This window comes from Oxyura jamaicensis, chromosome 6 (genome assembly GCF_011077185.1).
Source record: "Oxyura jamaicensis isolate SHBP4307 breed ruddy duck chromosome 6, BPBGC_Ojam_1.0, whole genome shotgun sequence".
Lineage (NCBI taxonomy): Eukaryota > Metazoa > Chordata > Aves > Anseriformes > Anatidae > Oxyura > Oxyura jamaicensis.
The window spans coordinates 22,461,732-22,471,625 of record NC_048898.1 but is presented as its reverse complement, the minus strand read 5'-3'; the positions used below and the strand labels follow the sequence as shown (position 1 = coordinate 22,471,625).

Here is a 9,894-nt window from a genome sequence, read left to right as displayed (position 1 = left end):
GCACGGCCAGTGAGGGTGTCCCACACCCACATCCACACACAAACTGCTGCCTGGGGTGCGTCTTGGGCCGTTGCAGAGCCTGAATGGGAAAAAGGTGGCACAAGGTCCCTGCTCATCCTCCTTCCATCCCAGCCTGCCCTCTGCCCGGCACGGGGGTGTCCTGGCTGGCAGCCCCGCCATGCCGGCAGGCGGAGGGGACAGGTGGGGTCGGAGGCAGGCTCTGCTCCGCGGCATGGCACAGCTCGGAGCCACATTTGCCTTCCTCAGCGGGAGGGAGGCGGGCAAGGTAACGGCTGCTCTTTCGGGAGCGTGAGCATCCATCTGGTGCACCGAGGGCACAGGGGGTTGGCACCCAGGAGCTGGCTCTGCCACCACGCGTCCTTGGAAGGGCCAGGGCTGAGCTCTGCCCGGGGAGGGAAGCTTGTCCTTCCCGCTGACCTTGGGGCCGAGCTGTCCCTGCAGAGCACGCAGCGTCCCCAGGCATGCAGCGTCCCCAAGTCCCTCTGCTCTGCTGCGGGTCCCCACGCAGCATGGGGATGATTCGGCCTCTGGGGGATGCTGCTCTGGTCCCTGCGCCTTGTGCCGTTCCTTGCACCAGTGCAAAATGTGGCAGAATCACCTTGGAAGATCATTTCATGCTCCAAAGGTGTGTTTGCAAATTTCTGCTCATCACACCAAAGGGTGACAAGGCTGGAGATGTGCAAGAAATCCCCACCACAGCATGGGCCCTGAGCAGATGCATCCCTGGGCCCGTGGGCAGCAGCAGTATGGGATGCTTGGTCATCTGGCATGGGGAGAAACCAGCTCAGCTCTTGGCTCTGCTGTAAACCTGCTGTAAACCTGCACAAAATGGGGTGCTCCCTGTGGATGCTCCCCGTGGGGTCGGATGGGAAAGGCAACAGCAAGATGGGGCTGAGCTGGCCGTGGGGAAGGCTCTCCAGGGGGAGCAGAGCACATTTAGTGGCTTGCCATAAACCCTGCCAAAACTCAGCAAGGAAACGGAGAGGCTTTAGCCCATTCCTCTGCTCTTTCCCACTTTTCCAGTGACCTGCCCTCACTTTTCTTTTGCAAAACTATTTTTATTTTTCCCTTCTGTGGTGTAATAAATACACCTCTGTTTCCACCGCAACTGGATTTTCATTGTCCTCCCCAGCGGACCCCAGAAATGGGAGGCAAAGGCACCCCTTGGACGCAGGCACACCTCTGCAGACACAGGAGCCTGCTGCAAGGTGTGTCCTTGGGAGGAGGTGGCAGGGACGCGGGGATGCTGGTATAACCTCCGCCGTAGTGCTGACAGATGCACAGTTAATGGTCTGTCTGCTTAATGTGTGTCACTTTGGGATCTGAAAACCCAAACTGGTGAACAGAAGTCCCCTTGCGCTGCAGCACAGTAACCAGGCCTGGCAGAGGAAAAGGTTTGCGCTCAGAGCTCCTTGAGCATCATCCGTTTCTGCAGGTGGGTGTTTGCCTCGAGGATTTATCTCCATCCCCACTACCTGCTGCTGCTGCCCGGAAACCCCCCCCAGGTGCAGCCGCAGAAGCCTGGGTTTGGAGCTGGAGGGTCCAAGGCCACTCCTCCCCACAAGAAGTCCTCGGGGGCTGAGAGGGGATTTCAGATGATGGACAGGACCTGCAACCTCCACAGGTTGTCGCACAGATCCCTGCATCTCTGAAAACACCCGGAGGCGTCACTAAATCCTGGCCCCATCATGCCTGCAAGCAGCACAGCGACGTGAGCATCGCTCCCCCTCGCTCCTCTGCTCCTGGCATCGCCGTGCACCCCCAGAACTGGGACGGTGGCTCGGTTTCCCCCAGCACCACCAGAAAGCAGAGCTGGGGGGGCCGACGGACGCTCACCCCCCGGGCGCTCACACGCGTCGCCCCCGCTGCTGCCCGTGCTCCGGGCTCGGCTGCCCCGGCTGCTCCCAGCTTCTCCCTACTGAAGAATTATGTAGCATGAAGAAGCAGGCTCCACCATCTTGAACTGGCAGTGAACTTTGCTTTCTACATATAAATACAGATAGCAATCACACCCCAATCAGCACACAAGCTTCAGGGCATCATCACGGCAACTCTAACTTTCCCATTACGATAATGTGATTTTCACTCAGTCTATAATATCACCAGCCATGAATAAAACAACTGGCTTTTTCTCTCTCTCCCTTCCCTCTCTTCCCCCCTCCCTGCCTCTCTCCTTCTCTCTCCCCCTCTCTCAGATCACAGTCTTTGCATACTAATGATGGCTGAGCAAGGCTTCCAGGGTGCGATCTCTGACGGAGGGGGGAGGCCAGGCTCTGGGTGGATCCTCAGCCCCACACACATGCCTTCATCCCTCTTTTATCATCCTGGAGATCTGAGGCCTGGCCGGACAGACAGACAGTCCATGGCTTCCCCATCTGCATCACACGCGTGGAGTGGGGCAGGACACGCTGTGGCTCATGTGGCTGGGTAAAGGAGGGGGTCCTGGTTCCCCCAACCCCCCCCAGCCCCTCTCTGGAGCCTCCCCTGTCTCTGCTCCGAGGCTCTGGAACGCGGGAAATGTGCCAAGCTGGGACAAATCCTGCCCCGGGCACCCCGGCAGCTCCCTGTGTGCTCACCCCGCTCTGCCGGCCCCAAGGATGCGCAGAGGCCAGGGCAGGGAATCAATCCAGTTAAAAACAACCCCATTGGAAAATGATAATTATGATGATAATTCCCAGCGGGATCGGGTCCCTGATCCGAGCCACTGCACGCAGCGGGGCTGTCCCAGCTCTTCCCAGGGATTTTCCCTCTGAAGAGCAGCCTCTGGTTCCTGGCAGGCTGGGCACCGCCGGGCGTGCTCTGGGGTAACGGGAGCATCGCTGTGCCCGGTGCTGCACACCCTGCTCTGCCCCCAGCCCCAGCAAACGCCCCGTGCCTGCTGTGCGAGCCTCTGGCCGGACCTGGCACCAGCTGGCATGGGGATGGAGCAGAGGGGAGCGCTCCCTCACACAGGAATGCAAACGGTAATGTACTGGGTTGATTTTTTTTTCCACTTATTCTTCCTCTGGTGACTGCAAAGCCAACAGAAAACCAGGAGCACGCGTTTGTACTCCCCAGAGCATGCTGATCCGACGTGCAGAGCCAAAGCTGGGTCCACACATCCCCTCCCCATTTGGTCTCTGCCACCAAAGTTTTCAGTAAAAGTCTTTTTTTTGGGGACACCGATAAGCCATGGAGCACTGTGAGATGGTCCAGCCCCAGCCTCCCCAGCCAAGCACTGCTCCTTTAACTCCTCCCCACCCAGTGCTCTGGTTCGGGTTGTTATCTCAGGGTGAGTAATTAATTCTCCTGAACATCAGCAGCTGATCCTAGGTGAGAGCTGCGCTGGGGAGAGCTGCGGCAGAGCAGAGGGTTGGGTTATAAGATGCGAGAACACCTGCGCTTGCCTCGTCTTTCCTCCCTAAAATCTATAAAGTGGGAGCAGGGAAGGCAGCTGCCTGGTCCTGCCCAGGGAAGGAGCTGTGGGGGACACTGCTTCTCCTTTTTGCAAGGTAAAGGTGCACGTTGAGCAGTAACTGATGCTGAAACGTCCCTTTTCCTGATCAGCTTTCGTTGCCCTGTTAGGAGAGGATGGCACAGAGCTGCTGGGGGCTTGCAGAACGGTGGAGGCTGCCAGGCAGCCCCCCAGTGGGTGCTCTCTGCTCTCTTCTGGGGCTTGCTGGAGGAGCAGTGGCAGTGTGCTGGTGACATGGGTGCTCCTTGCTGGGGCTGGGCTCTGCTCCCGGGCTGCTGAAGGGCTGCTGAGCCCTGGGGAGGCAGTGGGGAGGCTGGGGCTCTCCCCTTCCCAGCACTTCCCTGGTCTTCTTCTGGGCTGTGCCCAGTTTGCTGCTTGCAGCATCGCTGCTGCTCCTCATTGCTTTGCTGGAGAGCTGGAAGGGGAGCTGGGAAGCTCTGTGCCTGCAGCTCACCTCCAGGGCAGGATGAGACGTGAAGCTGTGTGTTATGAAGTTGTGCAGCAAAACCTGATGTCAAGCCCTTCTGGGTCAGATATACAGTGGGGTGGCATCACTCAAAATGAGCCTGGGACAAGCTGCCTGCAAGTGATCGTGGTTTGTGTCCTTATGTAAACCCAGCTTGTTCCCCTGATAGTGGCAGTCTGTGTGGTTTGGGGTGGCTCTTCCCCTGCTGGCTCAGGTGTGAGATGCAGGGGGGCCCTGCTGCAGGCAGCCTGCAGAATGCTCTTCGTGGATGAGAAAAGCTTGTTGTACCCCCAAAAAATCATGCTGGGGGGAGCCACTCATCCTTTCCCACCCCTACCAGTGCTCTGGTGCTGGGATGTGGGGTGCTTTGGGGTTCCAGAGCCAGGCAGGGCTCAGTCCTCAGCATCGTGGAGGCTGGAAATGGTTCCCTCGCCTTCCCTGCCATAAAAAGAGGGGCAGAGGTGCTCCAAAAACTGGCAGGCACCTCTGCCCACTGATCCCTCCGTGGAGCTTGCCTCGCAGAGCAGGGGACATGTCCCCTGGTGGGTGACAGAGCTGTCTGAAATGGATGGGGCTCTAACGGAGGTACCTGCCGGCAGGGCTACCTGGGAGATGCTCTTATCTGTCATCTGATTTATCCAGGTTAAAAGGCTGCAATCAGTCACCGAGGTAGATTCATTCCCCAGTAAATAGTGCCCGAGGGCTTCCAGGACCTATTTTACTGCTAAGCACTCTCTTTCCAATGCTTGAATACCTTTGTTCCCAGTGGAGCCGTTGCTGGCTGATATATATATGATATGGGGAGTCCCTGTGACTTTTTTATTTTTGCTCTGCACAGCTCCTGGCCTCGTCTCGGCTGCATTGGACTGCACGATGAATGATCTGTCCACGGCTTCCTGGCGGCTGGGGGCAAATCCAGGCGAGACGACTCTGGGCTCCAGGAGGGCTGCCTCGGTGAAGCAGGCTCTGCCCGGCACAGCGAGCGAGGAGAGGTTTGGAGGGGAGATGTGGTGGGGGTGGGCTGGGGGCTGGCTCTGACCCAGCTCTCCTGCCCCTGTTGCTGCTGCTGGGGTGCTCTGGGAGGGCTCCCAAAGTAGGGAAGGCAGTGACAGTGCTCTGGGGGTGATGCCTGGGTGCCAGTGGTCCCTTGGTTCCCCCAGGTGATGCCAACCCAGCTCCCGGAGCTGCCTGCCTCCCACCCCAAGGGCTGGGGGGATGGCAGCCCCCTGCCCCCTGCTCCTTCAGGGAGAGCTCAGGAGCCCTTTTCTCCTGCACCTTGTTCCCAGACCCCTTTCAGGCACTCCTCCTGCATACGGCTGAAATTTGTCTGCTTTTGCTCTTTCCTGTTGATACACCTTAAGTAGTTCATCATCCCAAATCAGCTTAACTTCCTCCCCCTCTTCCCCATCCCTTCTCCTCCCCCAAACCGGATTTAGAGCAAAGGGCTAATGGAGTATGGCTGCAAAGGGCCAGGCGAGCTTCCCAAAGTGCTCACCTAAGGGGAGAGCACTCTGACTAACAGATGTGCATTAAGGCTCCGCATCCTCGAGGTCCTGAGAGATGGGGCAGAGGGCCAGGAGCCCGCAGCAGAGCTCCAGGTCTCGGTATTGTTGGCTCTCTGGGTTTCCTGCTGGTGTGTCCAGATTAAATGTTTTATAGTTGGACCCCTACCGCTCTCAGATGCACCTTTAGGGATGGGTTTGAAATCGAACTTGCTCTTTGGTGACACCTCAGCCAGCTGGATGTTATTCCTGGTAAAATAAAGAGATAGAGAGAGAACTGGGGCTGTCCTGGCCACAGCGCACAGCCTGGGGAAGGAAAGCTTTCCAGAAGCTGGGTTTGGAGAGGCCATGCCATGGTCAGGGGATCATGCCAGGCTCAGGGGACCCCAATGGGGCTGGGGCTGGAGGTGACATCAGGGGACAATTTGTGTTTGAGACTCCTGGTTTTGCCAGGGACACAGACCCAGCATTTGCACACATCCAGCCCCACGTGTGTTTGGCTCGAGGTCTCCAGGTGTTCCCAAACGTCTCTGCCACACGTTTTTTGGAGCCTCCCTTCTGGTACCTGTGGCCTCCTGGGAATCTCATATTGGGTAAGTGCTGGCTGCTGCCTGGGGGTTGCGTGTGTATGTGGGTTTGTGCTTGGCTCCCGGGTTAGTAGTAGCCCTATAACAGGAGAAAGATAGGATATCGGAGGGTGGGTTCAGCTCATCCAGCTTCACTTGCTCTGATGTCAAAGCCTGGTCCAAGTCACCTGAGCTCCTGGTGTCCTCCATGAGGATGCCCCCAAAGAAGCAGTTTGGTCAAATTGAGCCTGAGCATTGGTGCATGAGGAGCCTGCAGGTAGGGGTGGAAGCACAGCTCTGGGCATCTCCATCTCCTATGCTGGCCAAGGGGAAAGAAAGAAAGAAAGAAAAAAAAAAAAAAAAAAAAAAAAAAAAAAACACAAAAAAAAGTGCAGCTATGATGACTGAATTTGGCCTGGCTGCAGGGTGGATCACAGCCCTCAGAACCACATTGCTGGCTCTCCAGCTCTGAGCTTTAAGTTTTTGAGTACCAGTACCTGGCATGATATATGGAGGAAGGAGGAATCCAATGTATCAAGAGGAGCATCCCCAGGATAGCCACTTCTGTACATAGGGGGGCAAGATGTGGGACACAACACCCACTTTTTATAGGGAAGGGGGTCGCTGCCATCCTGGCTACCCACCATGAAGGGTTTCCTTCCACCGATCTCATCCCGGTGTTGGGGAGAAGAAACATTGGAGCTCGCTGAGCCGGACACGGCTCCCTCCCTGCCTCGGCGGAGGCGCGGGGTCACTCCGTGGTGCTCCCATCAGGGAGGAAGCCTTCCCGCGCCCCGGCAAACCCCTAGTGAAAGACAATCAGGCTCGCTGTCACCGAGCTAATTCCGATGGCATAAAAGCAGTAATGAAATTCACGGCAGGATTAGCCTCTCCATCCAATGGGCCGGCGCCACGGTGACATATCGTGCTTCTTGCCCGAATGTAACACACCATCTAATTTACGTCGTGTAGCGAGCGGGAATGAAATGTTCATAAAGAATTGCTGAATCTTGTCACCTTAACTGCGGCCCCGGGCTCTGAGGCATCTGTCAGGGAGAGGAGAGCGGAGAAGGAGGCTCCTGCCTCGCCAAGCTGCGGCCGGGGCTTTGGGGAAGGGGCGATGGCTGCATCAATCTTCTGGGTCTGCGCGGTGGAGACGCAGCGCGTGGGGATGAGGGATCCGGGATGGAGGCAGTCAGGCTGCAGGATGGGGCTGTGCACGTGTACATACGCTGGGTCAGGGCTGCTGGACTGTATCCCTTACAGCCACACGCCTGGGATGCCTGAGAAGGGATCTGTGGGGTTAGAGTCAGCGTTCCTGGAGATCCCAGTGCTGGCAGCAAGGTGCACGTTCCCAATTTCCATGCTGCACCCCGTGCAGGAGCACAGTGGTCACAACCCTGTGTGTTCGCCCATCTCAGGAGGTGTGAGTGTGTGTGAGCATCCCTTCTGCTGTGGCTCGGCAGCCCTGTTCCCCCCCCGCTCCCCTCCCCAAACGTTTATTTGCAGTTAATTTTCATGGATCCTAATGGCTCGGATCCTGCTAGGGGGGAATCATGCTTGCCTCTTCAGTCAGAAAGTTTGCAGAAAAAATAGCCCTTTCCTGTTGTGTTTGGAGTAATAGCGTCTTGGTGTCCGGAGGGGAGTTGGCAAGGAAACAGGGAAGTTTATTAAGAGTAAGAGATTGAATTCCACCGGGTTTAATTGGAAGTGCTTGAGCAAGCAGGGGAGGGAGCCGGCCGGTCCAGCCCCCCAAAAGCAGTGTTCTCCTGGGGGGGCTGGCTGCTCCCAGGGCTTTGCCACCCCCTTCTCTGCTGGGGATGCTGTGAGCTCTGGCTGGTTCGCTTCCTCGGGGTGCCCTGGGCATCTCAGCCTCATCTTCCTCCTCCATCTTCAGGTAGGCTCCCACGAGGACTCTGGAAATTCTGGGTCGGGGGGATGTGGGTGTGAAGTGGTTGGGATAAGGTGGGATTTGGGGCTGTGTTTTGTTTCGGAAGCTGGTTCAGTGCGTGATGTGTGTGAGTGGGACTCGGGTTCTGCCCCTCCCGTGCTGACCCATGTCATGAAAATGTGTTGTGTCCTTGGGCTGGGACAGCACAGCCCTGGATGGGGTACAGGTAGGTAATGTGCAGCTGGAATACATTCTGGGAGAATTACCTAAATCTGAGAGGCCTGTTCCCAAAGGGAATGGGAAGCAAATCCACTTCTGGATGCCAATCCCCACATTGTCCTTCAGGTCACAGAGAGGTCTCCAAGGCAGATTCCCATGGATGAAGCCATTCCTCCAACACGGGCTGGGCCGGGTGCTGCCCACGGGATGAGCCGTGGCACCTTTACACCTTCCCAGCACTGATACGGATGTGCAAGGCGATATGGAAACGTGCCTTTGGCTGCAAAATGAGCAGAGTGCCAAAACACCGCTGCCCTCCCTGCACGCCCTTCTCCTGTCCCACGTGGAGCTGAGAGGTGTCAAACACTTTGCTCATGAAGGTGAACGGGGGCTCACAGAGACCTTTGGTTCACCTTCCATTCAGCTGAAAACAAAAGTTCCAAATTAAAGAGCAATAAATAATTTATTACTTTATTTACTTTAATTCAAAAAATTGCTTCCCCCCCAAATCAAGATATATTGCTTCAAATTAAATGTTTCATTAAATCTGAAATTAAACTTTTGGGGGCTAGGGAAAGGAAGACTTTTTAATTTGGCGGAAACCCTGAAAACTGCCTTTTCCCATCGCTTTAATTACAAACTCTGGAACAAAAGCGACAAACTTTACAAAGTGCAGTTGTGCTGGTTTGGTCTCTGCTCCCACTGCTTGGAGACCAGTGGGTTTTTCCTCTTTCTGTGATCCCGAAGACAAGGGTGGCACAAGGGTGTAGACTTGGAGCTGCAGCTCCAGATGGAGCACATCTCTAACCCAACCCTACCTCATAGGACCGTGCTTTAATTGGAGCACTGTGTGGCTCTTGGTCTCTGCAAAGTTGTATTTTTCCACAAATTCATGGGCAAAACTGCCAGAGTGGGTGGCTCTGCTCCAGCTTTCACCTCTGAGTTGAAAAGTGAGAGTTTCTAAGGCATGAGTCTTCCCAGCCTTGTCCCACTTTGCGTATAATATGCTGCCCTTTGTTTTAGATATTTTCTTTTTCTTTTTTTTTTTTTTTTTTTTTTTTTAAAATCTCTTGGATGATGCCCTGTGGTGGGATTTCATCTATATGCTCTCTCCCTGTCTACAGGTGTAACCTCATCTCTGTCTTCTTGTGGTCTTCTCCACGCAGAGCTGTTCTGCAGGTTCTCACTGCTACGATGGACACAGAGGTCAGTGGGACCTGCCTTGGGCAGGTGGGAGTTCATGCAGACAGGCCGATGGGTTTGCTAGTTTTCTGGGCAGAGTGATCTGTGTTTTTATTGCAGCTCTCAGGACTGAATCTATGACAAGGTGGGATCTCTTTTTCCTCTGACTGTCCAAGAAAACCCAAGCTCTGGGCTGAGGGCAAGCCGAAGAGCTGCAGGTCCTCTGAAATGATGCTGGAAGATCTATTCTCCCTCATCAGAAGCATCCCAGGGCAGCTTTGAATGGCAAAGCAGAAGAGCCAGCTGGGCATGGCCACATCCTTCCCTGGTGCCCTCTTCTCCTCCCACGGGTGCGGTGTTACTGCTGTCAGCACATCCTTCACTTCTTGATGGTATCTGCCACAGGTCTGCAAAGCTGGGGCTGCGGTCATCTTTCAGAGATGTGTTAGCACAACACAGGAGTGTTTGGGAAATCTGATGGTGCCCAAAGGAGGGAGATCATCTTCTGGTGTCCATCCTGGGCTGCTCTGAGCAGGGCTGGTGGGAGGCAGGGAAGAGGCAAGGCTGAGTTCTGCATTTTTATTGTCTAGAAG

At 55.7% G+C, this 9,894-nt stretch overlaps 2 long non-coding RNA genes across 3 annotated transcripts; both read left to right on the top strand.

The window, feature by feature from the left end:
- The first annotated feature begins 3,432 nt into the window (after positions 1-3,432).
- Positions 3,433-6,514, top strand: LOC118169491. The gene is made up of 3 exons (XR_004752154.1): positions 3,433-3,512; positions 4,780-4,933; positions 6,435-6,514. It is a non-coding gene; the product is annotated as an uncharacterized LOC118169491 (long non-coding RNA).
- A 10-nt stretch (positions 6,515-6,524) lies between these two features.
- On the top strand, positions 6,525-9,393 carry LOC118169492. Of its 2 annotated transcripts, none has more exons than XR_004752156.1 (3): positions 6,525-7,150; positions 8,194-8,312; positions 9,286-9,393. It is a non-coding gene; the product is annotated as an uncharacterized LOC118169492 (long non-coding RNA). The 2 variants fall into 2 exon arrangements; XR_004752155.1 differs by lacking the exon at positions 6,525-7,150 and adding an exon at positions 7,298-7,906.
- Positions 9,394-9,894: the final 501 nt, after the last annotated feature.